This window comes from Schistocerca gregaria, chromosome 2 (assembly GCF_023897955.1).
Source record: "Schistocerca gregaria isolate iqSchGreg1 chromosome 2, iqSchGreg1.2, whole genome shotgun sequence".
Lineage (NCBI taxonomy): Eukaryota > Metazoa > Arthropoda > Insecta > Orthoptera > Acrididae > Schistocerca > Schistocerca gregaria.
In genome coordinates, this window is record NC_064921.1 from 225242489 (window position 1) to 225267488 (window position 25000).

The 25000-nt window shown below is 44.4% G+C and overlaps 24 non-coding genes across 24 annotated transcripts in view; all 24 read left to right on the top strand.

The window, feature by feature from the left end:
* Trnal-caa (transfer RNA leucine (anticodon CAA)) overlaps window positions 1–36 on the top strand; it is a 116-nt gene extending 80 nt beyond the window's left edge. The window contains exon 2 of the tRNA in view: window positions 1–36. This exon is cut by the window's left edge and continues 10 nt beyond it. This is a non-coding gene — a tRNA (tRNA-Leu).
* Window positions 37–725: 689 nt separating this feature from the next.
* Window positions 726–841, top strand: Trnal-caa (transfer RNA leucine (anticodon CAA)). The gene is made up of 2 exons: window positions 726–763; window positions 796–841. It is a non-coding gene; the product is annotated as a tRNA-Leu (tRNA).
* Window positions 842–1530: 689 nt separating this feature from the next.
* Trnal-caa (transfer RNA leucine (anticodon CAA)) lies at window positions 1531–1646 on the top strand. The gene is made up of 2 exons: window positions 1531–1568; window positions 1601–1646. It is a non-coding gene; the product is annotated as a tRNA-Leu (tRNA).
* A 689-nt stretch (window positions 1647–2335) lies between these two features.
* Window positions 2336–2451, top strand: Trnal-caa (transfer RNA leucine (anticodon CAA)). The gene is made up of 2 exons: window positions 2336–2373; window positions 2406–2451. It is a non-coding gene; the product is annotated as a tRNA-Leu (tRNA).
* A 689-nt stretch (window positions 2452–3140) lies between these two features.
* Window positions 3141–3256, top strand: Trnal-caa (transfer RNA leucine (anticodon CAA)). The gene is made up of 2 exons: window positions 3141–3178; window positions 3211–3256. It is a non-coding gene; the product is annotated as a tRNA-Leu (tRNA).
* A 689-nt stretch (window positions 3257–3945) lies between these two features.
* Trnal-caa (transfer RNA leucine (anticodon CAA)) lies at window positions 3946–4061 on the top strand. Its single transcript has 2 exons — window positions 3946–3983; window positions 4016–4061. It is a non-coding gene; the product is annotated as a tRNA-Leu (tRNA).
* Window positions 4062–4750: 689 nt separating this feature from the next.
* On the top strand, window positions 4751–4866 carry Trnal-caa (transfer RNA leucine (anticodon CAA)). Its single transcript has 2 exons — window positions 4751–4788; window positions 4821–4866. It is a non-coding gene; the product is annotated as a tRNA-Leu (tRNA).
* A 689-nt stretch (window positions 4867–5555) lies between these two features.
* On the top strand, window positions 5556–5671 carry Trnal-caa (transfer RNA leucine (anticodon CAA)). Its single transcript has 2 exons — window positions 5556–5593; window positions 5626–5671. It is a non-coding gene; the product is annotated as a tRNA-Leu (tRNA).
* A 689-nt stretch (window positions 5672–6360) lies between these two features.
* Window positions 6361–6476, top strand: Trnal-caa (transfer RNA leucine (anticodon CAA)). The gene is made up of 2 exons: window positions 6361–6398; window positions 6431–6476. It is a non-coding gene; the product is annotated as a tRNA-Leu (tRNA).
* Window positions 6477–7165: 689 nt separating this feature from the next.
* Trnal-caa (transfer RNA leucine (anticodon CAA)) lies at window positions 7166–7281 on the top strand. The gene is made up of 2 exons: window positions 7166–7203; window positions 7236–7281. It is a non-coding gene; the product is annotated as a tRNA-Leu (tRNA).
* Window positions 7282–7970: 689 nt separating this feature from the next.
* Trnal-caa (transfer RNA leucine (anticodon CAA)) lies at window positions 7971–8086 on the top strand. The gene is made up of 2 exons: window positions 7971–8008; window positions 8041–8086. It is a non-coding gene; the product is annotated as a tRNA-Leu (tRNA).
* Window positions 8087–8775: 689 nt separating this feature from the next.
* Trnal-caa (transfer RNA leucine (anticodon CAA)) lies at window positions 8776–8891 on the top strand. Its single transcript has 2 exons — window positions 8776–8813; window positions 8846–8891. It is a non-coding gene; the product is annotated as a tRNA-Leu (tRNA).
* A 689-nt stretch (window positions 8892–9580) lies between these two features.
* Trnal-caa (transfer RNA leucine (anticodon CAA)) lies at window positions 9581–9696 on the top strand. The gene is made up of 2 exons: window positions 9581–9618; window positions 9651–9696. It is a non-coding gene; the product is annotated as a tRNA-Leu (tRNA).
* Window positions 9697–10385: 689 nt separating this feature from the next.
* Window positions 10386–10501, top strand: Trnal-caa (transfer RNA leucine (anticodon CAA)). The gene is made up of 2 exons: window positions 10386–10423; window positions 10456–10501. It is a non-coding gene; the product is annotated as a tRNA-Leu (tRNA).
* Window positions 10502–11190: 689 nt separating this feature from the next.
* Window positions 11191–11306, top strand: Trnal-caa (transfer RNA leucine (anticodon CAA)). Its single transcript has 2 exons — window positions 11191–11228; window positions 11261–11306. It is a non-coding gene; the product is annotated as a tRNA-Leu (tRNA).
* A 689-nt stretch (window positions 11307–11995) lies between these two features.
* Trnal-caa (transfer RNA leucine (anticodon CAA)) lies at window positions 11996–12111 on the top strand. The gene is made up of 2 exons: window positions 11996–12033; window positions 12066–12111. It is a non-coding gene; the product is annotated as a tRNA-Leu (tRNA).
* Window positions 12112–12800: 689 nt separating this feature from the next.
* On the top strand, window positions 12801–12916 carry Trnal-caa (transfer RNA leucine (anticodon CAA)). The gene is made up of 2 exons: window positions 12801–12838; window positions 12871–12916. It is a non-coding gene; the product is annotated as a tRNA-Leu (tRNA).
* Window positions 12917–13605: 689 nt separating this feature from the next.
* On the top strand, window positions 13606–13721 carry Trnal-caa (transfer RNA leucine (anticodon CAA)). Its single transcript has 2 exons — window positions 13606–13643; window positions 13676–13721. It is a non-coding gene; the product is annotated as a tRNA-Leu (tRNA).
* Window positions 13722–14410: 689 nt separating this feature from the next.
* On the top strand, window positions 14411–14526 carry Trnal-caa (transfer RNA leucine (anticodon CAA)). Its single transcript has 2 exons — window positions 14411–14448; window positions 14481–14526. It is a non-coding gene; the product is annotated as a tRNA-Leu (tRNA).
* Window positions 14527–15215: 689 nt separating this feature from the next.
* Trnal-caa (transfer RNA leucine (anticodon CAA)) lies at window positions 15216–15331 on the top strand. Its single transcript has 2 exons — window positions 15216–15253; window positions 15286–15331. It is a non-coding gene; the product is annotated as a tRNA-Leu (tRNA).
* A 689-nt stretch (window positions 15332–16020) lies between these two features.
* Trnal-caa (transfer RNA leucine (anticodon CAA)) lies at window positions 16021–16136 on the top strand. Its single transcript has 2 exons — window positions 16021–16058; window positions 16091–16136. It is a non-coding gene; the product is annotated as a tRNA-Leu (tRNA).
* A 686-nt stretch (window positions 16137–16822) lies between these two features.
* Window positions 16823–16938, top strand: Trnal-caa (transfer RNA leucine (anticodon CAA)). Its single transcript has 2 exons — window positions 16823–16860; window positions 16893–16938. It is a non-coding gene; the product is annotated as a tRNA-Leu (tRNA).
* Window positions 16939–17627: 689 nt separating this feature from the next.
* On the top strand, window positions 17628–17743 carry Trnal-caa (transfer RNA leucine (anticodon CAA)). The gene is made up of 2 exons: window positions 17628–17665; window positions 17698–17743. It is a non-coding gene; the product is annotated as a tRNA-Leu (tRNA).
* Window positions 17744–24757: 7014 nt separating this feature from the next.
* Window positions 24758–24873, top strand: Trnal-caa (transfer RNA leucine (anticodon CAA)). Its single transcript has 2 exons — window positions 24758–24795; window positions 24828–24873. It is a non-coding gene; the product is annotated as a tRNA-Leu (tRNA).
* The last annotated feature ends 127 nt before the right edge of the window (window positions 24874–25000 follow it).

A 25000-nucleotide genomic window follows, 5' to 3' on the forward strand; every position in this document is an offset into this window, starting at 1 on the left:
CGAATGAGGGCGTGGGTTCGAATCCCACTCCTGACACAGATTTTGTCGCTTCTCTGGAGCACCATGCATATCATTGAGATCCTTTGTAATGTGCAACAGCACGATACTGGCCGTGTTCTTCTAAGTGAAATCAAAAATTTGCATTAAACACAAGCGCACCTACGGCACCAAACTGTTTCTTCGGTAGTGTGAGCTACAAACAGAGAGTGTTAGTCGTAAATGCGGCGTTCCCCTCGTGAGGTTACTTCCGCGCCACAGCCACAAACACGTCAAAAGGGACACTTGTCGTATGAAAACGACTCTTGTCTAGAGATGACAGTGTGAGGAAACAGTGCAGGCTGACCAGTACATCATCTGTACAATAATAGTCGCTGATGAAATACAGAGAACTCGAAATAAATTCAAATACTCAAAGTATTACTTTATGGAGATTGCAACGTGATCAAAACTTGAGATATTACTCGACACATAGACCTCTGCATTCTGTCTAATCTCTGATGTCTGTAACAGACGACTTAGTTTCGAACAAAATGTATTGATTGCTGTGATTATATGGATTTGAGAAACTCTTTTGGTGGTACATTCTGTGCTATATTTGTGCGGCTGCGTCTGGCGAACGTCTTCTGGTTGCAGAACTCATGCCTGTGTACTGTGGCAACGTGGATGCGACAACTACATCAACTGCAAGTACTCTAATAGAACAAACGAGGAGGATCTAATCAAGTGTCAGGATGGCCGAGCGGTCTAAGGCGCCAGACTCAAGGAACAACCTTGGCTGCAGTAGCAGCTAGAGACTTCTGGTCCTCGAATGAGGGCGTGGGTTCGAATCCCACTCCTGACACAGATTTTGTCGCTTCTCTGGAGCACCATGCACATCATTGAGATCCTTTGTAATGTGCAACAGCACGATACTGGCCGTGTTCTTCTAAGTGAAATCAAAAATTTGCATTAAACACAAGCGCACCTACGGCACCAAACTGTTTCTACGGTAGTGTGAGCTACAAACAGAGAGTGTTAGTCGTAAATGCGGCGTTCCCCTCGTGAGGTTACTTCCGCGCCACAGCCACAAACACGTCAAAAGGGACACTTGTCGTATGAAAACGACTCTTGTCTAGAGATGACAGTGTGAGGAAACAGTGCAGGCTGACCAGTACATCATCTGTACAATAATAGTCGCTGATGAAATACAGAGAACTCGAAATAAATTCAAATACTCAAAGTATTACTTTATGGAGATTGCAACGTGATCAAAACTTGAGATATTACTCGACACATAGACCTCTGCATTCTGTCTAATCTCTGATGTCTGTAACAGACGACTTAGTTTCGAACAAAATGTATTGATTGCTGTGATTATATGGATTTGAGAAACTCTTTTGGTGGTACATTCTGTGCTATATTTGTGCGGCTGCGTCTGGCGAACGTCTTCTGGTTGCAGAACTCATGCCTGTGTACTGTGGCAACGTGGATGCGACAACTACATCAACTGCAAGTACTCTAATAGAACAAACGAGGAGGATCTAATCAAGTGTCAGGATGGCCGAGCGGTCTAAGGCGCCAGACTCAAGGAACAACCTTGGCTGCAGTAGCAGCTAGAGCCTTCTGGTCCTCGAATGAGGGCGTGGGTTCGAATCCCACTCCTGACACAGATTTTGTCGCTTCTCTGGAGCACCATGCATATCATTGAGATCCTTTGTAATGTGCAACAGCACGATACTGGCCGTGTTCTTCTAAGTGAAATCAAAAATTTGCATTAAACACAAGCGCACCTACGGCACCAAACTGTTTCTTCGGTAGTGTGAGCTACAAACAGAGAGTGTTAGTCGTAAATGCGGCGTTCCCCTCGTGAGGTTACTTCCGCGCCACAGCCACAAACACGTGAAAAGGGACACTTGTCGTATGAAAACGACTCTTGTCTAGAGATGACAGTGTGAGGAGACAGTGCAGGCTGACCAGTACATCATCTGTACAATAATAGTCGCTGATGAAATACAGAGAACTCGAAATAAATTCAAATACTCAAAGTATTACTTTATGGAGATTGCAACGTGATCAAAACTTGAGATATTACTCGACACATAGACCTCTGCATTCTGTCTAATCTCTGATGTCTGTAACAGACGACTTAGTTTCGAACAAAATGTATTGATTGCTGTGATTATATGGATTTGAGAAACTCTTTTGGTGGTACATTCTGTGCTATATTTGTGCGGCTGCGTCTGGCGAACGTCTTCTGGTTGCAGAACTCATGCCTGTGTACTGTGGCAACGTGGATGTGACAACTACATCAACTGCAAGTACTCTAATAGAACAAACGAGGAGGATCTAATCAAGTGTCAGGATGGCCGAGCGGTCTAAGGCGCCAGACTCAAGGAACAACCTTGGCTGCAGTAGCAGCTAGAGCCTTCTGGTCCTCGAATGAGGGCGTGGGTTCGAATCCCACTCCTGACACAGATTTTGTCGCTTCTCTGGAGCACCATGCATATCATTGAGATCCTTTGTAATGTGCAACAGCACGATACTGGCCGTGTTCTTCTAAGTGAAATCAAAAATTTGCATTAAACACAAGCGCACCTACGGCACCAAACTGTTTCTTCGGTAGTGTGAGCTACAAACAGAGAGTGTTAGTCGTAAATGCGGCGTTCCCCTCGTGAGGTTACTTCCGCGCCACAGCCACAAACACGTGAAAAGGGACACTTGTCGTATGAAAACGACTCTTGTCTAGAGATGACAGTGTGAGGAAACAGTGCAGGCTGACCAGTACATCATCTGTACAATAATAGTCGCTGATGAAATACAGAGAACTCGAAATAAATTCAAATACTCAAAGTATTACTTTATGGAGATTGCAACGTGATCAAAACTTGAGATATTACTCGACACATAGACCTCTGCATTCTGTCTAATCTCTGATGTCTGTAACAGACGACTTAGTTTCGAACAAAATGTATTGATTGCTGTGATTATATGGATTTGAGAAACTCTTTTGGTGGTACATTCTGTGCTATATTTGTGCGGCTGCGTCTGGCGAACGTCTTCTGGTTGCAGAACTCATGCCTGTGTACTGTGGCAACGTGGATGCGACAACTACATCAACTGCAAGTACTCTAATAGAACAAACGAGGAGGATCTAATCAAGTGTCAGGATGGCCGAGCGGTCTAAGGCGCCAGACTCAAGGAACAACCTTGGCTGCAGTAGCAGCTAGAGCCTTCTGGTCCTCGAATCAGGGCGTGGGTTCGAATCCCACTCCTGACACAGATTTTGTCGCTTCTCTGGAGCACCATGCATATCATTGAGATCCTTTGTAATGTGCAACAGCACGATACTGGCCGTGTTCTTCTAAGTGAAATCAAAAATTTGCATTAAACACAAGCGCACCTACGGCACCAAACTGTTTCTTCGGTAGTGTGAGCTACAAACAGAGAGTGTTAGTCGTAAATGCGGCGTTCCCCTCGTGAGGTTACTTCCGCGCCACAGCCACAAACACGTCAAAAGGGACACTTGTCGTATGAAAACGACTCTTGTCTAGAGATGACAGTGTGAGGAAACAGTGCAGGCTGACCAGTACATCATCTGTACAATAATAGTCGCTGATGAAATACAGAGAACTCGAAATAAATTCAAATACTCAAAGTATTACTTTATGGAGATTGCAACGTGATCAAAACTTGAGATATTACTCGACACATAGACCTCTGCATTCTGTCTAATCTCTGATGTCTGTAACAGACGACTTAGTTTCGAACAAAATGTATTGATTGCTGTGATTATATGGATTTGAGAAACTCTTTTGGTGGTACATTCTGTGCTATATTTGTGCGGCTGCGTCTGGCGAACGTCTTCTGGTTGCAGAACTCATGCCTGTGTACTGTGGCAACGTGGATGCGACAACTACATCAACTGCAAGTACTCTAATAGAACAAACGAGGAGGATCTAATCAAGTGTCAGGATGGCCGAGCGGTCTAAGGCGCCAGACTCAAGGAACAACCTTGGCTGCAGTAGCAGCTAGAGCCTTCTGGTCCTCGAATGAGGGCGTGTGTTCGAATCCCACTCCTGACACAGATTTTGTCGCTTCTCTGGAGCACCATGCATATCATTGAGATCCTTTGTAATGTGCAACAGCACGATACTGGCCGTGTTCTTCTAAGTGAAATCAAAAATTTGCATTAAACACAAGCGCACCTACGGCACCAAACTGTTTCTTCGGTAGTGTGAGCTACAAACAGAGAGTGTTAGTCGTAAATGCGGCGTTCCCCTCGTGAGGTTACTTCCGCGCCACAGCCACAAACACGTCAAAAGGGACACTTGTCGTATGAAAACGACTCTTGTCTAGAGATGACAGTGTGAGGAAACAGTGCAGGCTGACCAGTACATCATCTGTACAATAATAGTCGCTGATGAAATACAGAGAACTCGAAATAAATTCAAATACTCAAAGTATTACTTTATGGAGATTGCAACGTGATCAAAACTTGAGATATTACTCGACACATAGACCTCTGCATTCTGTCTAATCTCTGATGTCTGTAACAGACGACTTAGTTTCGAACAAAATGTATTGATTGCTGTGATTATATGGATTTGAGAAACTCTTTTGGTGGTACATTCTGTGCTATATTTGTGCGGCTGCGTCTGGCGAACGTCTTCTGGTTGCAGAACTCATGCCTGTGTACTGTGGCAACGTGGATGCGACAACTACATCAACTGCAAGTACTCTAATAGAACAAACGAGGAGGATCTAATCAAGTGTCAGGATGGCCGAGCGGTCTAAGGCGCCAGACTCAAGGAACAACCTTGGCTGCAGTAGCAGCTAGAGCCTTCTGGTCCTCGAATGAGGGCGTGGGTTCGAATCCCACTCGTGACACAGATTTTGTCGCTTCTCTGGAGCACCATGCATATCATTGAGATCCTTTGTAATGTGCAACAGCACGATACTGGCCGTGTTCTTCTAAGTGAAATCAAAAATTTGCATTAAACACAAGCGTACCTACGGCACCAAACTGTTTCTTCGGTAGTGTGATCTACAAACAGAGAGTGTTAGTCGTAAATGCGGTGTTCCCCTCGTGAGGTTACTTCCGCGCCACAGCCACAAACACGTCAAAAGGGACACTTGTCGTATGAAAACGACTCTTGTCTAGAGATGACAGTGTGAGGAAACAGTGCAGGCTGACCAGTACATCATCTGTACAATAATAGTCGCTGATGAAATACAGAGAACTCGAAATAAATTCAAATACTCAAAGTATTACTTTATGGAGATTGCAACGTGATCAAAACTTGAGATATTACTCGACACATAGACCTCTGCATTCTGTCTAATCTCTGATGTCTGTAACAGACGACTTAGTTTCGAACAAAATGTATTGATTGCTGTGATTATATGGATTTGAGAAACTCTTTTGGTGGTACATTCTGTGCTATATTTGTGCGGCTGCGTCTGGCGAACGTCTTCTGGTTGCAGAACTCATGCCTGTGTACTGTGGCAACGTGGATGCGACAACTACATCAACTGCAAGTACTCTAATAGAACAAACGAGGAGGATCTAATCAAGTGTCAGGATGGCCGAGCGGTCTAAGGCGCCAGACTCAAGGAACAACCTTGGCTGCAGTAGCAGCTAGAGCCTTCTGGTCCTCGAATGAGGGCGTGGGTTCGAATCCCACTCCTGACACAGATTTTGTCGCTTCTCTGGAGCACCATGCATATCATTGAGATCCTTTGTAATGTGCAACAGCACGATACTGGCCGTGTTCTTCTAAGTGAAATCAAAAATTTGCATTAAACACAAGCGCACCTACGGCACCAAACTGTTTCTTCGGTAGTGTGAGCTACAAACAGAGAGTGTTAGTCGTAAATGCGGCGTTCCCCTCGTGAGGTTACTTCCGCGCCACAGCCACAAACACGTCAAAAGGGACACTTGTCGTATGAAAACGACTCTTGTCTAGAGATGACAGTGTGAGGAAACAGTGCAGGCTGACCAGTACATCATCTGTACAATAATAGTCGCTGATGAAATACAGAGAACTCGAAATAAATTCAAATACTCAAAGTATTACTTTATGGAGATTGCAACGTGATCAAAACTTGAGATATTACTCGACACATAGACCTCTGCATTCTGTCTAATCTCTGATGTCTGTAACAGACGACTTAGTTTCGAACAAAATGTATTGATTGCTGTGATTATATGGATTTGAGAAACTCTTTTGGTGGTACATTCTGTGCTATATTTGTGCGGCTGCGTCTGGCGAACGTCTTCTGGTTGCAGAACTCATGCCTGTGTACTGTGGCAACGTGGATGCGACAACTACATCAACTGCAAGTACTCTAATAGAACAAACGAGGAGGATCTAATCAAGTGTCAGGATGGCCGAGCGGTCTAAGGCGCCAGACTCAAGGAACAACCTTGGCTGCAGTAGCAGCTAGAGCCTTCTGGTCCTCGAGTGAGGGCGTGGGTTCGAATCCCACTCCTGACACAGATTTTGTCGCTTCTCTGGAGCACCATGCATATCATTGAGATCCTTTGTAATGTGCAACAGCACGATACTGGCCGTGTTCTTCTAAGTGAAATCAAAAATTTGCATTAAACACAAGCGCACCTACGGCACCAAGCTGTTTCTTCGGTAGTGTGAGCTACAAACAGAGAGTGTTAGTCGTAAATGCGGCGTTCCCCTCGTGAGGTTACTTCCGCGCCACAGCCACAAACACGTCAAAAGGGACACTTGTCGTATGAAAACGACTCTTGTCTAGAGATGACAGTGTGAGGAAACAGTGCAGGCTGACCAGTACATCATCTGTACAATAATAGTCGCTGATGAAATACAGAGAACTCGAAATAAATTCAAATACTCAAAGTATTACTTTATGGAGATTGCAACGTGATCAAAACTTGAGATATTACTCGACACATAGACCTCTGCATTCTGTCTAATCTCTGATGTCTGTAACAGACGACTTAGTTTCGAACAAAATGTATTGATTGCTGTGATTATATGGATTTGAGAAACTCTTTTGGTGGTACATTCTGTGCTACATTTGTGCGGCTGCGTCTGGCGAACGTCTTCTGGTTGCAGAACTCATGCCTGTGTACTGTGGCAACGTGGATGCGACAACTACATCAACTGCAAGTACTCTAATAGAACAAACGAGGAGGATCTAATCAAGTGTCAGGATGGCCGAGCGGTCTAAGGCGCCAGACTCAAGGAACAACCTTGGCTGCAGTAGCAGCTAGAGCCTTCTGGTCCTCGAATGAGGGCGTGGGTTCGAATCCCACTCCTGACACAGATTTTGTCGCTTCTCTGGAGCACCATGCATATCATTGAGATCCTTTGTAATGTGCAACAGCACGATACTGGCCGTGTTCTTCTAAGTGAAATCAAAAATTTGCATTAAACACAAGCGCACCTACGGCACCAAACTGTTTCTTCGGTAGTGTGAGCTACAAACAGAGAGTGTTAGTCGTAAATGCGGCGTTCCCCTCGTGAGGTTACTTCCGCGCCACAGCCACAAACACGTCAAAAGGGACACTTGTCGTATGAAAACGACTCTTGTCTAGAGATGACAGTGTGAGGAAACAGTGCAGGCTGACCAGTACATCATCTGTACAATAATAGTCGCTGATGAAATACAGAGAACTCGAAATAAATTCAAATACTCAAAGTATTACTTTATGGAGATTGCAACGTGATCAAAACTTGAGATATTACTCGACACATAGACCTCTGCATTCTGTCTAATCTCTGATGTCTGTAACAGACGACTTAGTTTCGAACAAAATGTATTGATTGCTGTGATTATATGGATTTGAGAAACTCTTTTGGTGGTACATTCTGTGCTATATTTGTGCGGCTGCGTCTGGCGAACGTCTTCTGGTTGCAGAACTCATGCCTGTGTACTGTGGCAACGTGGATGCGACAACTACATCAACTGCAAGTACTCTAATAGAACAAACGAGGAGGATCTAATCAAGTGTCAGGATGGCCGAGCGGTCTAAGGCGCCAGACTCAAGGAACAACCTTGGCTGCAGTAGCAGCTAGAGCCTTCTGGTCCTCGAATGAGGGCGTGGGTTCGAATCCCACTCCTGACACAGATTTTGTCGCTTCTCTGGAGCACCATGCATATCATTGAGATCCTTTGTAATGTGCAACAGCACGATACTGGCCGTGTTCTTCTAAGTGAAATCAAAAATTTGCATTAAACACAAGCGCACCTACGGCACCATACTGTTTCTTCGGTAGTGTGAGCTACAAACAGAGAGTGTTAGTCGTAAATGCGGCGTTCCCCTCGTGAGGTTACTTCCGCGCCACAGCCACAAACACGTGAAAAGGGACACTTGTCGTATGAAAACGACTCTTGTCTAGAGATGACAGTGTGAGGAAACAGTGCAGGCTGACCAGTACATCATCTGTACAATAATAGTCGCTGATGAAATACAGAGAACTCGAAATAAATTCAAATACTCAAAGTATTACTTTATGGAGATTGCAACGTGATCAAAACTTGAGATATTACTCGACACATAGACCTCTGCATTCTGTCTAATCTCTGATGTCTGTAACAGACGACTTAGTTTCGAACAAAATGTATTGATTGCTGTGATTATATGGATTTGAGAAACTCTTTTGGTGGTACATTCTGTGCTATATTTGTGCGGCTGCGTCTGGCGAACGTCTTCTGGTTGCAGAACTCATGCCTGTGTACTGTGGCAACGTGGATGCGACAACTACATCAACTGCAAGTACTCTAATAGAACAAACGAGGAGGATCTAATCAAGTGTCAGGATGGCCGAGCGGTCTAAGGCGCCAGACTCAAGGAACAACCTTGGCTGCAGTAGCAGCTAGAGCCTCCTGGTCCTCGAGTGAGGGCGTGGGTTCGAATCCCACTCCTGACACAGATTTTGTCGCTTCTCTGGAGCACCATGCATATCATTGAGATCCTTTGTAATGTGCAACAGCACGATACTGGCCGTGTTCTTCTAAGTGAAATCAAAAATTTGCATTAAACACAAGCGCACCTACGGCACCAAACTGTTTCTTCGGTAGTGTGAGCTACAAACAGAGAGTGTTAGTCGTAAATGCGGCGTTCCCCTCGTGAGGTTACTTCCGCGCCACAGCCACAAACACGTCAAAAGGGACACTTGTCGTATGAAAACGACTCTTGTCTAGAGATGACAGTGTGAGGAAACAGTGCAAGCTGACCAGTACATCATCTGTACAATAATAGTCGCTGATGAAATACAGAGAACTCGAAATAAATTCAAATACTCAAAGTATTACTTTATGGAGATTGCAACGTGATCAAAACTTGAGATATTACTCGACACATAGACCTCTGCATTCTGTCTAATCTCTGATGTCTGTAACAGACGACTTAGTTTCGAACAAAATGTATTGATTGCTGTGATTATATGGATTTGAGAAACTCTTTTGGTGGTACATTCTGTGCTACATTTGTGCGGCTGCGTCTGGCGAACGTCTTCTGGTTGCAGAACTCATGCCTGTGTACTGTGGCAACGTGGATGCGACAACTACATCAACTGCAAGTACTCTAATAGAACAAACGAGGAGGATCTAATCAAGTGTCAGGATGGCCGAGCGGTCTAAGGCGCCAGACTCAAGGAACAACCTTGGCTGCAGTAGCAGCTAGAGCCTTCTGGTCCTCGAATGAGGGCGTGGGTTCGAATCCCACTCCTGACACAGATTTTGTCGCTTCTCTGGAGCACCATGCATATCATTGAGATCCTTTGTAATGTGCAACAGCACGATACTGGCCGTGTTCTTCTAAGTGAAATCAAAAATTTGCATTAAACACAAGCGCACCTAAGGCACCAAACTGTTTCTTCGGTAGTGTGAGCTACAAACAGAGAGTGTTAGTCGTAAATGCGGCGTTCCCCTCGTGAGGTTACTTCCGCGCCACAGCCACAAACACGTGAAAAGGGACACTTGTCGTATGAAAACGACTCTTGTCTAGAGATGACAGTGTGAGGAAACAGTGCAGGCTGACCAGTACATCATCTGTACAATAATAGTCGCTGATGAAATACAGAGAACTCGAAATAAATTCAAATACTCAAAGTATTACTTTATGGAGATTGCAACGTGATCAAAACTTGAGATATTACTCGACACATAGACCTCTGCATTCTGTCTAATCTCTGATGTCTGTAACAGACGACTTAGTTTCGAACAAAATGTATTGATTGCTGTGATTATATGGATTTGAGAAACTCTTTTGGTGGTACATTCTGTGCTATATTTGTGCGGCTGCGTCTGGCGAACGTCTTCTGGTTGCAGAACTCATGCCTGTGTACTGTGGCAACGTGGATGCGACAACTACATCAACTGCAAGTACTCTAATAGAACAAACGAGGAGGATCTAATCCAGTGTCAGGATGGCCGAGCGGTCTAAGGCGCCAGACTCAAGGAACAACCTTGGCTGCAGTAGCAGCTAGAGCCTTCTGGTCCTCGAATGAGGGCGTGGGTTCGAATCCCACTCCTGACACAGATTTTGTCGCTTCTCTGGAGCACCATGCATATCATTGAGATCCTTTGTAATGTGCAACAGCACGATACTGGCCGTGTTCTTCTAAGTGAAATCAAAAATTTGCATTAAACACAAGCGCACCTACGGCACCAAACTGTTTCTTCGGTAGTGTGAGCTACAAACAGAGAGTGTTAGTCGTAAATGCGGCGTTCCCCTCGTGAGGTTACTTCCGCGCCACAGCCACAAACACGTCAAAAGGGACACTTGTCGTATGAAAACGACTCTTGTCTAGAGATGACAGTGTGAGGAAACAGTGCAGGCTGACCAGTACATCATCTGTACAATAATAGTCGCTGATGAAATACAGAGAACTCGAAATAAATTCAAATACTCAAAGTATTACTTTATGGAGATTGCAACGTGATCAAAACTTGAGATATTACTCGACACATAGACCTCTGCATTCTGTCTAATCTCTGATGTCTGTAACAGACGACTTAGTTTCGAACAAAATGTATTGATTGCTGTGATTATATGGATTTGAGAAACTCTTTTGGTGGTACATTCTGTGCTATATTTGTGCGGCTGCGTCTGGCGAACGTCTTCTGGTTGCAGAACTCATGCCTGTGTACTGTGGCAACGTGGATGCGACAACTACATCAACTGCAAGTACTCTAATAGAACAAACGTGGAGGATCTAATCAAGTGTCAGGATGGCCGAGCGGTCTAAGGCGCCAGACTCAAGGAACAACCTTGGCTGCAGTAGCAGCTAGAGCCTTCTGGTCCTCGAATGAGGGCGTGGGTTCGAATCCCACTCCTGACACAGATTTTGTCGCTTCTCTGGAGCACCATGCATATCATTGAGATCCTTTGTAATGTGCAACAGCACGATACTGGCCGTGTTCTTCTAAGTGAAATCAAAAATTTGCATTAAACACAAGCGCACCTACGGCACCAAACTGTTTCTTCGGTAGTGTGAGCTACAAACAGAGAGTGTTAGTCGTAAATGCGGCGTTCCCCTCGTGAGGTTACTTCCGCGCCACAGCCACAAACACGTGAAAAGGGACACTTGTCGTATGAAAACGACTCTTGTCTAGAGATGACAGTGTGAGGAAACAGTGCAGGCTGACCAGTACATCATCTGTACAATAATAGTCGCTGATGAAATACAGAGAACTCGAAATAAATTCAAATACTCAAAGTATTACTTTATGGAGATTGCAACGTGATCAAAACTTGAGATATTACTCGACACATAGACCTCTGCATTCTGTCTAATCTCTGATGTCTGTAACAGACGACTTAGTTTCGAACAAAATGTATTGATTGCTGTGATTATATGGATTTGAGAAACTCTTTTGGTGGTACATTCTGTGCTATATTTGTGCGGCTGCGTCTGGCGAACGTCTTCTGGTTGCAGAACTCATGCCTGTGTACTGTGGCAACGTGGATGCGACAACTACATCAACTGCAAGTACTCTAATAGAACAAACGAGGAGGATCTAATCAAGTGTCAGGATGGCCGAGCGGTCTAAGGCGCCAGACTCAAGGAACAACCTTGGCTGCAGTAGCAGCTAGAGCCTCCTGGTCCTCGAGTGAGTGCGTGGGTTCGAATCCCACTCCTGACACAGATTTTGTCGCTTCTCTGGAGCACCATGCATATCATTGAGATCCTTTGTAATGTGCAACAGCACGATACTGGCCGTGTTCTTCTAAGTGAAATCAAAAATTTGCATTAAACACAAGCGCACCTACGGCACCAAACTGTTTCTTCGGTAGTGTGAGCTACAAACAGAGAGTGTTAGTCGTAAATGCGGCGTTCCCCTCGTGAGGTTACTTCCGCGCCACAGCCACAAACACGTGAAAAGGGACACTTGTCGTATGAAAACGACTCTTGTCTAGAGATGACAGTGTGAGGAAACAGTGCAGGCTGACCAGTACATCATCTGTACAATAATAGTCGCTGATGAAATACAGAGAACTCGAAATAAATTCAAATACTCAAAGTATTACTTTATGGAGATTGCAACGTGATCAAAACTTGAGATATTACTCGACACATAGACCTCTGCATTCTGTCTAATCTCTGATGTCTGTAACAGACGACTTAGTTTCGAACAAAATGTATTGATTGCTGTGATTATATGGATTTGAGAAACTCTTTTGGTGGTACATTCTGTGCTATATTTGTGCGGCTGCGTCTGGCGAACGTCTTCTGGTTGCAGAACTCATGCCTGTGTACTGTGGCAACGTGGATGCGACAACTACATCAACTGCAAGTACTCTAATAGAACAAACGAGGAGGATCTAATCAAGTGTCAGGATGGCCGAGCGGTCTAAGGCGCCAGACTCAAGGAACAACCTTGGCTGCAGTAGCAGCTAGAGCCTCCTGGTCCTCGAGTGAGGGCGTGGGTTCGAATCCCACTCCTGACACAGATTTTGTCGCTTCTCTGGAGCACCATGCATATCATTGAGATCCTTTGTAATGTGCAACAGCACGATACTGGCCGTGTTCTTCTAAGTGAAATCAAAAATTTGCATTAAACACAAGCGCACCTACGGCACCAAACTGTTTCTTCGGTAGTGTGAGCTACAAACAGAGAGTGTTAGTCGTAAATGCGGCGTTCCCCTCGTGAGGTTACTTCCGCGCCACAGCCACAAACACGTCAAAAGGGACACTTGTCGTATGAAAACGACTCTTGTCTAGAGATGACAGTGTGAGGAAACAGTGCAAGCTGACCAGTACATCATCTGTACAATAATAGTCGCTGATGAAATACAGAGAACTCGAAATAAATTCAAATACTCAAAGTATTACTTTATGGAGATTGCAACGTGATCAAAACTTGAGATATTACTCGACACATAGACCTCTGCATTCTGTCTAATCTCTGATGTCTGTAACAGACGACTTAGTTTCGAACAAAATGTATTGATTGCTGTGATTATATGGATTTGAGAAACTCTTTTGGTGGTACATTCTGTGCTACATTTGTGCGGCTGCGTCTGGCGAACGTCTTCTGGTTGCAGAACTCATGCCTGTGTACTGCGGCAACGTGGATGCGACAACTACATCAACTGCAAGTACTCTAATAGAACAAACGAGGAGGATCTAATCAAGTGTCAGGATGGCCGAGCGGTCTAAGGCGCCAGACTCAAGGAACAACCTTGGCTGCAGTAGCAGCTAGAGCCTTCTGGTCCTCGAATGAGGGCGTGGGTTCGAATCCCACTCCTGACACAGATTTTGTCGCTTCTCTGGAGCACCATGCATATCATTGAGATCCTTTGTAATGTGCAACAGCACGATACTGGCCGTGTTCTTCTAAGTGAAATCAAAAATTTGCATTAAACACAAGCGCACCTAAGGCACCAAACTGTTTCTTCGGTAGTGTGAGCTACAAACAGAGAGTGTTAGTCGTAAATGCGGCGTTCCCCTCGTGAGGTTACTTCCGCGCCACAGCCACAAACACGTGAAAAGGGACACTTGTCGTATGAAAACGACTCTTGTCTAGAGATGACAGTGTGAGGAAACAGTGCAGGCTGACCAGTACATCATCTGTACAATAATAGTCGCTGATGAAATACAGAGAACTCGAAATAAATTCAAATACTCAAAGTATTACTTTATGGAGATTGCAACGTGATCAAAACTTGAGATATTACTCGACACATAGACCTCTGCATTCTGTCTAATCTCTGATGTCTGTAACAGACGACTTAGTTTCGAACAAAATGTATTGATTGCTGTGATTATATGGATTTGAGAAACTCTTTTGGTGGTACATTCTGTGCTATATTTGTGCGGCTGCGTCTGGCGAACGTCTTCTGGTTGCAGAACTCATGCCTGTGTACTGTGGCAACGTGGATGCGACAACTACATCAACTGCAAGTACTCTAATAGAACAAACGAGGAGGATCTAATCCAGTGTCAGGATGGCCGAGCGGTCTAAGGCGCCAGACTCAAGGAACAACCTTGGCTGCAGTAGCAGCTAGAGCCTTCTGGTCCTCGAATGAGGGCGTGGGTTCGAATCCCACTCCTGACACAGATTTTGTCGCTTCTCTGGAGCACCATGCATATCATTGAGATCCTTTGTAATGTGCAACAGCACGATACTGGCCGTGTTCTTCTAAGTGAAATCAAAAATTTGCATTAAACACAAGCGCACCTACGGCACCAAACTGTTTCTTCGGTAGTGTGAGCTACAAACAGAGAGTGTTAGTCGTAAATGCGGCGTTCCCCTCGTGAGGTTACTTCCGCGCCACAGCCACAAACACGTGAAAAGGGACACTTGTCGTATGAAAACGACTCTTGTCTAGAGATGACAGTGTGAGGAAACAGTGCAGGCTGACCAGTACATCATCTGTACAATAATAGTCGCTGATGAAATACAGAGAACTCGAAATAAATTCAAATACTCAAAGTATTACTTTATGGAGATTGCAACGTGATCAAAACTTGAGATATTACTCGACACATAGACCTCTGCATTCTGTCTAATCTCTGATGTCTGTAACAGACGACTTAGTTTCGAACAAAATGTATTGATTGCTGTGATTATATGGATTTGAGAAACTCTTTTGGTGGTACATTCTGTGCTATATTTGTGCGGCTGCGTCTGGCGAACGTCTTCTGGTTGCAGAACTCATGCCTGTGTACTGTGGCAACGTGGATGCGACAACTACATCAACTGCAAGTACTCTAATAGAACAAACGTGGAGGATCTAATCAAGTGTCAGGATGGCCGAGCGGTCTAAGGCGCCAGACTCAAGGAACAACCTTGGCTGCAGTAGCAGCTAGAGCCTTCTGGTCCTCGAATGAGGGCGTGGGTTCGAATCCCACTCCTGACACAGATTTTGTCGCTTCTCTGGAGCACCATGCATATCATTGAGATCCTTTGTAATGTGCAACAGCACGATACTGGCCGTGTTCTTCTAAGTGAAATCAAAAATTTGCATTAAACACAAGCGCACCTACGGCACCAAACTGTTTCTTCGGTAGTGTGAGCTACAAACAGAGAGTGTTAGTCGTAAATGCGGCGTTCCCCTCGTGAGGTTACTTCCGCGCCACAGCCACAAACACGTCAAAAGGGACACTTGTCGTATGAAAACGACTCTTGTCTAGAGATGACAGTGTGAGGAAACAGTGCAGGCTGACCAGTACATCATCTGTACAATAATAGTCGCTGATGAAATACAGAGAACTCGAAATAAATTCAAATACTCAAAGTATTACTTTATGGAGATTGCAACGTGATCAAAACTTGAGATATTACTCGACACATAGACCTCTGCATTCTGTCTAATCTCTGATGTCTGTAACAGACGACTTAGTTTCGAACAAAATGTATTGATTGCTGTGATTATATGGATTTGAGAAACTCTTTTGGTGGTACATTCTGTGCTATATTTGTGCGGCTGCGTCTGGCGAACGTCTTCTGGTTGCAGAACTCATGCCTGTGTACTGTGGCAACGTGGATGCGACAACTACATCAACTGCAAGTACTCTAATAGAACAAACGAGGAGGATCTAATCAAGTGTCAGGATGGCCGAGCGGTCTAAGGCGCCAGACTCAAGGAACAACCTTGGCTGCAGTAGCAGCTAGAGCTTTCTGGTCCTCGAATGAGGGCGTGGGTTCGAATCCCACTCCTGACACAGATTTTGTCGCTTCTCTGGAGCACCATGCATATCATTGAGATCCTTTGTAATGTGCAACAGCACGATACTGGCCGTGTTCTTCTAAGTGAAATCAAAAATTTGCATTAAACACAAGCGCACCTACGGCACCAAACTGTTTCTTCGGTAGTGTGAGCTACAAACAGAGAGTGTTAGTCGTAAATGCGGCGTTCCCCTCGTGAGGTTACTTCCGCGCCACAGCCACAAACACGTGAAAAGGGACACTTGTCGTATGAAAACGACTCTTGTCTAGAGATGACAGTGTGAGGAAACAGTGCAGGCTGACCAGTACATCATCTGTACAATAATAGTCGCTGATGAAATACAGAGAACTCGAAATAAATTCAAATACTCAAAGTATTACTTTATGGAGATTGCAACGTGATCAAAACTTGAGATATTACTCGACACATAGACCTCTGCATTCTGTCTAATCTCTGATGTCTGTAACAGACGACTTAGTTTCGAACAAAATGTATTGATTGCTGTGATTATATGGATTTGAGAAACTCTTTTGGTGGTACATTCTGTGCTATATTTGTGCGGCTGCGTCTGGCGAACGTCTTCTGGTTGCAGAACTCATGCCTGTGTACTGTGGCAACGTGGATGCGACTACATCAACTGCAAGTACTCTAATAGAACAAACGAGGAGGATCTAATCAAGTGTCAGGATGGCCGAGCGGTCTAAGGCGCCAGACTCAAGGAACAACCTTGGCTGCAGTAGCAGCTAGAGCCTTCTGGTCCTCGAATGAGGGCGTGGGTTCGAGTCCCACTCCTGACACAGATTTTGTCGCTTCTCTGGAGCACCATGCATATCATTGAGATCCTTTGTAATGTGCAACAGCACGATACTGGCCGTGTTCTTCTAAGTGAAATCAAAAATTTGCATTAAACACAAGCGCACCTACGGCACCAAACTGTTTCTTCGGTAGTGTGAGCTACAAACAGAGAGTGTTAGTCGTAAATGCGGCGTTCCCCTCGTGAGGTTACTTCCGCGCCACAGCCACAAACACGTCAAAAGGGACACTTGTCGTATGAAAACGACTCTTGTCTAGAGATGACAGTGTGAGGAAACAGTGCAGGCTGACCAGTACATCATCTGTACAATAATAGTCGCTGATGAAATACAGAGAACTCGAAATAAATTCAAATACTCAAAGTATTACTTTATGGAGATTGCAACGTGATCAAAACTTGAGATATTACTCGACACATAGACCTCTGCATTCTGTCTAATCTCTGATGTCTGTAACAGACGACTTAGTTTCGAACAAAATGTATTGATTGCTGTGATTATATGGATTTGAGAAACTCTTTTGGTGGTACATTCTGTGCTATATTTGTGCGGCTGCGTCTGGCGAACGTCTTCTGGTTGCAGAACTCATGCCTGTGTACTGTGGCAACGTGGATGCGACAACTACATCAACTGCAAGTACTCTAATAGAACAAACGAAGAGGATCTAATCAAGTGTCAGGATGGCCGAGCGGTCTAAGGCGCCAGACTCAAGGAACAACCTTGGCTGCAGTAGCAGCTAGAGCCTTCTGGTCCTCGAATGAGGGCGTGGGTTCGAATCCCACTCCTGACACAGATTTTGTCGCTTCTCTGGAGCACCATGCATATCATTGAGATCCTTTGTAATGTGCAACAGCACGATACTGGCCGTGTTCTTCTAAGTGAAATCAAAAATTTGCATTAAACACAAGCGCACCTACGGCACCAAACTGTTTCTTCGGTAGTGTGAGCTACAAACAGAGAGTGTTAGTCGTAAATGCGGCGTTCCCCTCGTGAGGTTACTTCCGCGCCACAGCCACAAACACGTCAAAAGGGACACTTGTCGTATGAAAACGACTCTTGTCTAGAGATGACAGTGTGAGGAAACAGTGCAGGCTGACCAGTACATCATCTGTACAATAATAGTCGCTGATGAAATACAGAGAACTCGAAATAAATTCAAATACTCAAAGTATTACTTTATGGAGATTGCAACGTGATCAAAACTTGAGATATTACTCGACACATAGACCTCTGCATTCTGTCTAATCTCTGATGTCTGTAACAGACGACTTAGTTTCGAACAAAATGTATTGATTGCTGTGATTATATGGATTTGAGAAACTCTTTTGGTGGTACATTCTGTGCTATATTTGTGCGGCTGCGTCTGGCGAACGTCTTCTGGTTGCAGAACTCATGCCTGTGTACTGTGGCAACGTGGATGCGACAACTACATCAACTGCAAGTACTCTAATAGAACAAACGAGGAAGATCTAATCAAGTGTCAGGATGGCCGAGCGGTTCAGTGGTTTTTATTCTGGCTTTAGCCGTCGCCGCGGTCGGACGTGCTTGTTGTTTACTCCGCGTACGTTAGCGCTATCGCCGGTGTTTGGTGTTTACGTGAAGTTCGCTGTACATTTTCGCTGTTCTTTTTTGAGTGGTGTCTCTGATAAGTGTTTTTATAGTGCTTTCGTCCGTTCCACGTCTCGTGCTTCGCCGCAATTTCGGTTGTTGCCGGAATTTCGCCGGAACCGACGACCATGTCTGACACCGTCAGGAAGAATACTTTAGTCTTCTCGTTCGAGAAAGAAACACGGCCGGTCCAACCCACTGCGCTGGAAATCCACGATTGGCTGACTGAGGTAATCGGTATAAATTCTGACTCGGTTCATACCACGCAATTAGATGCTGAAAAATACTGTGTTTTTGTTAAATTTCTGAACTCAGTGACAGTCGATAAGTTGCTTGCAAAATGGGGTAATTCCGTCGAATTTGTTCATCGAGACGGTTCAAAAAGTAATGTCTCTGTACGAAAAGCTGATATCATGTACACCAATGTCAGGATTTTGAATGTTCCAATTGAAATTGATAATCAGTTGATCAAGGACGCTCTATCTAAATATGGCGAAGTTAAATCTATCTATAACGAAAGATGGTCGAAGCTATACAAGATACAGTGTTTTAATGGCATTAGATCCGTTGAAATGGAGGTGAAAGCCAACATTCCGTCCCATATATCCGTTGCAGGCCATAAAGCACATGTTGTGTATTCTGGTCAGGAGCGCACGTGCAATATTTGCAATGAGACAGGTCATTTCCGACAAGATTGTCCGCGCCGTGTTTTTGTTCTTCGGAACAATCTAACACAGCGTCAAAAACTGACCCTCAGCGATGTCTTACCAAATAGCACTTCCCTTCTTTCGGTTAACGACAGTGGTGCATGTACTTCTGCAGTGCCCGCCATAACTACTACGGAGTTCCCTCCCCTGAGCGTCATTACATCACACCCTTCTGTTCCCGATTGCGATCTCCAGAATAAGAAGCGACCGTTGGAAATGACCGATGACGGCTCGGACGGCGAGTCCGCCCGTAATTCGCATTCCACCCGCAAGCAGAAGCAGTGTAATGCGGATGTGCTCGAGGAAACAAACAGTACATGTATTGACGTGACGACAGTCGCTAAGGCAACCCGGCCGCTGTCGGCGGCTGAACGGGTACAAACGGTCCACGGAGGGGACGCAGTAACGATTGTCGCGGAGACGGAAGAGGCGCACTCCGAAGCACAAGAGGTGACGGAGCGGAACCCAACTCAAGAATTTACAGACCCACAAACCGCCGACTCAGTCAGTGCTCTGGAGCCAGTGACGGAAGAACAAGGAAATGGCACTCGTAAAAAGGACGCTGTTGAGACAGCTTCGGTCACAACGGTGGTAAAGATAGACAATCCGAATGACGGCGCGTTGAACCAAGATGTCCGAAGACGCCGACTCAAACTGCAACCTAATCTCAAAGCTTCCCGTAACCAAAGCAAACAACAACCAGCACAAGAGGAAGCGACGGCCAAGAACGTCTTGTATGAAATCATCACGGAAAGACCTAAGGAGGTACCTTCAAGTGACATTAGTGATGCAAAGCCCCTCGGTAAAACTAAAACCCGAGATGTTCGGAATCCTGCACCAAAATGAGGCTGTAAGATGAAAAAAAAAAAGGATTTTGTTGAACCAGTTTCATTTCTAATTGTACTACTGTCTTAGTCATATTTCAGAGGAACCAGATGAAGTGTTTACCGAGCTTCAAATACTGACTATTCTTTTAGATGTTTGTTTAAGCAGAGTCGTTTCTCCCATCTAGGAGCTGCACATCTCTTTTTTTTTTTTTTTATTAATATTTTGTTATCTTTTTAATCACTTATTTACTTTTTATGCAAACTAAATGTCCCAGGCATATACAATTACGACTATCAATATAAACAGGATTACATCCGTGACTAAAGTTACAGCGCTCAAGGATTATTTATATGAGTCAGGGACGGACATTGCTTTCCTACAGGAAGTAGTGCTGACTAATCTTACAGTGCCTGGATATTTGGCGATTTTAAATGTCTCACTTGACACCAACGTCGGTACAGCAATTTTAGTCAGGGAGGGGATTCCTGTCTCGGATATCGAGAGGTTGGACTCCGGCAGAGCGATAGGTATAAAAGTCTTTGGTTCTACCCTTATCAATCTGTATGCCCCTTCTGGCACATCTAATAGAATGGAAAGAGCACAGTTCTATAAAGAAGAAATCATTTATTTATTACGGAAAAACCCAAAAGATCTTATAATAGGCGGTGATTTTAATTGTGTGATAAATAAGAAAGACCAGGTTCCGAATTTTAATACCTGCACTGAACTGAAGCGTTTCGTCACTGTTTTACAGCTTAAAGATGCTTGGGAAATAATGTATCCCACATTTGTGGCATTTACATTCCTAGGTCCTCACTCACGTAGCAGGATCGACAGACTCTACATATCGCAAAGTCTAGTTAGCTCCTTCATTAAAGCAGAGACGATTCCAGTTTACTTTTCTGATCATAGCTCCGTGCTAGCTTCCATTAACCTTACTGCGCAACCCACTCGCCGTTTTAGAAGTTCATGGCACCTTAATACGTCACTGATGCAGGACGACGGATTAGAAGAAAGTTTGACAGAAGCGTGGGCATTGTGCCTCCGCTCTGCAGAAAGACACGTCTCAGTACTAGACTGGTGGTGCAACAGGGCAAAGCCTAAACTGAGAAAAGTTCTCATCCAGTATAGTGTACAACGATCGAAAGACTTGAAAAATACCATAGAATTTTATTATACCATGCTGCGAAATTTATATGAGCAGGCAAACACTTCCGACGTCCGTCTGGCAGATATCAAGCAAACTAAGGCCAAATTGCTCAGTCTTAAAAGACAGCAGATGGAGGGTCTGAAATTAAAATCCAAGGCTAAGACAGTCGTGGAGGATGAACATGCTTCCTTGTACCATCTACTGAAGCACGAAAGAAACAGGAGACGCACCTTCATTGATGGACTTCAGTCTGAAACTGGCGAGACACTCACGACTCAGAGAGACATCGTCAATGCAGTGCACAAATATTACGAAGACCTATACACTGCCAACCCGGTATGTGAAGAGTCCTTCGATGAGTTCCTTAGTTACATAGCTCCACAGGTCTCGGACGAGGAAAACGAAGACCTTCTCGTTGAGTGTACTAACGAAGATATCCACAGAATCATCTGCAAATCTCCTCTGAGGAAATCGCCGGGACCGGATGGTTTGCCTGTTGAATTTTATAAACGATACTGGCCACTGATTGGTGACATGTTTACCCGAATGACGAACGAGGTGCTTCAGGGAAAGCATTTACCTGCTGTTTTTAAAGAGAGCACAATAGTACTAATCCCAAAAAATGCTGCAAAAAGAAACCTCAACAATTTTCGTCCTATCTCCCTGTTAAACTCCGATTATAAAATCATCGGCAGAATTTTAAACAACAGACTCTCACAGTTGGCCAAAAAGATAGTAAGTCCATACCAGTCCTGTGTGCCTACCAAGAGCATTTTCAAAAGCATAGCTGAATATAGAGATATAATTGCAATCACTGCTGTGACCACCATAAAATGTGCTATCATGTTTATTGACTTCCAGAAAGCATTTGATCGTGTGGATCATAGATTCCTTAGTGCCACACTGAACAAAATAGGTTTTAATGAGCGAGTCGTAAGTGTGATCAGAAATGTTGCAACAGGCATCAGCGCTTGTATATCAGTTAACTGCCAGAGGACAAAGCAGATTCAGATCAGGCGCGGCGTTCCTCAAGGAAGCCCCCTTTCCATGTTCCTATTCGTGCTTTCATTAGAACCTTTCCTCCGCAGTGTTCATGCCACTCTAACTGGCATCACATTATCTGGTCACCGAACAGTCATAAACGCCTATGCCGATGATGTCGGAGTCGTCCTGCGAAATCCCGACGACATTTTGAAATTGGAAACGCTAATTAAAAAGTACTGTAGAGTCTCCGGAGCAGGTATCAACGCAAACAAAAGCAAACTCCTAAACCTGCGGGGTTTTCAACATACCACCTTAGCCTGGGCCACAATGGTCACCCAATGCAAAGCACTAGGAATAACACTGACACCTTGTCCGTTAAAAATGGCAGCTATCAATTGGAGAAATACGTCGGGACAACTTCTTGGAACAACAAGGGAAAACCTCCACCGTAACATGAACCAAGTTCAGAGGGTGATTTTCATTAACCACTGCATTCTCTCCAGGAGTTACTTTATAGCACAGATCTTCCCACTACCGAAAATGATTGGAAAAAAGATAATGTCTACCATTGCCAGCTATCTTTGGAGAGGGGATATATTCAGAGTCGACGCAAAAACTGCGACCTTAGATCCCAGGAATGGAGGTTTGGGGTTAGTTGACATCAGAAATAAGGCGTCTGCGCTTTTTATAAAAAGGACCGCCACTATCCTTAGCGACCACGCTGATAGCATTACAACTAAATTATTTGAAGTTGTCAGGCCTGCCAGTTTACAGGCGCCGGTGAATGTGCAAAAAATAAATAACCGGCTCCAGTACGTTCGTGTATATTTTGTGGAATTCAGCTATCTCGGCGGTGTCATCATCAACTCACGACGGATCACGGCCCGCGATATTCTGTGCCATCGAAAGAAAATGGAGGGGAGAAACAAATTGGAAAGTAAATACCCACACACTGATTGGGACGCCATATGGAAAAATATTAATATGCGTGGTCTACCATCGGACGTCAAGTCAGCGTGGTATAAAACAGTGAATGAGACCGTAAGCACCAATGAAAGGTTACATGCAATCGGCGTTAGCGACACGAACCTATGTCTCAAATGTAAATTGATCGACACGTTAGTGCACAGATTCACGTGCGGTGGCAATCTACAACTCTGTAATTGGATTAGGGAACAACTGGCTTTTCTTACGAGATCTTCGGTGGAAAATTTTCCCCCTGTTACTTTCCTCAGGCCTCAGACTTGCTATTTTCCAGCAGCAAAAAACAACTCGGTCCATTGGTTAATGGGACACTATGTGAATTACGTAATTAATCACCTGGGAAATGACAATTCCACTGATTTTTACATGTACTTGAAGTGTGCTTTTTATAACGCCCTGAAATATAAAGACCACAAGAAAAACTACGGCAATATGCTTAAAATTGTATTCGAGCGACTGGGCATTGGTTGACAAGCCAACGAGATAAACAAAAATCGTTTATTTAAGCGAAACGACGCTTAAACAAAAACAATTGGGGAGAAGTACAATTTTACAGTTTCATATTACAATCACTTATCCTCTGCTGGCAAAGAAGGCTATTTTGTTTATTGCACAGAAGAAGCCGAAGCCGAAAGCCAGTATCGCAGGGTTAAAGATAAATTGTTTTCTTATACATTCATTTTATGACTGAGAAGGAAGTCTCATTTGTTTCCATGGAAGGGAACAAAAAAGTAAAAAAAAAAAAAAAAAAAGCGGTCTAAGGCGCCAGACTCAAGGAACAACCTTGGCTGCAGTAGCAGCTACAGCCTTCTGGTCCTCGAATGAGGGCGTGGGTTCGAATCCCACTCCTGACACAGATTTTGTCGCTTCTCTGGAGCACCATGCATATCATTGAGATCCTTTGTAATGTGCAACAGCACGATACTGGCCGTGTTCTTCTAAGTGAAATCAAAAATTTGCATTAAACACAAGCGCACCTACGGCACCAAACTGTTTCTTCGGTAGTGTGAGCTACAAACAGAGAGTGTTAGTCGTAAATGCGGCGTTCCCCTCGTGAGGTTACTTCCGCGCCACAGCCACAAACACGTGAAAAGGGACACTTGTCGTATGAAAACGACTCTTGTCTAGAGATGACAGTGTGAGGAAACAGTGCAGGCTGACCAGTACATCATCTGTACAATAATAGTCGCTGATGAAATACAGAGAACTCGAAATAAATTCAAATACTCAAAGTATTACTTTATGGAGATTGCAACGTGATCAAAACTTGAGATATTACTCGACACATAGACCTCTGCATTCTGTCTAATCTCTGATGTCTGTAACAGACGACTTAGTTTCGAACAAAATGTATTGATTGCTGTGATTATATGGATTTGAGAAACTCTTTTGGTGGTACATTCTGTGCTATATTTGTGCGGCTGCGTCTGGCGAACGTCTTCTGGTTGCAGAACTCATGCCTGTGTACTGTGGCAACGTGGATGCGACAACTACATCAACTGCAAGTACTCTAATAGAACAAACGAGGAGGATCTAATCAAGTGTCAGGATGGCCGAGCGGTCTAAGGCGCCAGACTCAAGGAACAACCTTGGCTGCAGTAGCAGCTAGAGCCTTCTGGTCCTCGAATGAGGGCGTGGGTTCGAATCCCACTCCTGACACAGATTTTGTCGCTTCTCTGGAGCACCATGCATATCATTGAGATCCTTTGTAATGTGCAACAGCACGATACTGGCCGTGTTCTTCTAAGTGAAATCAAAAATTTGCATTAAACACAAGCGCACCTAC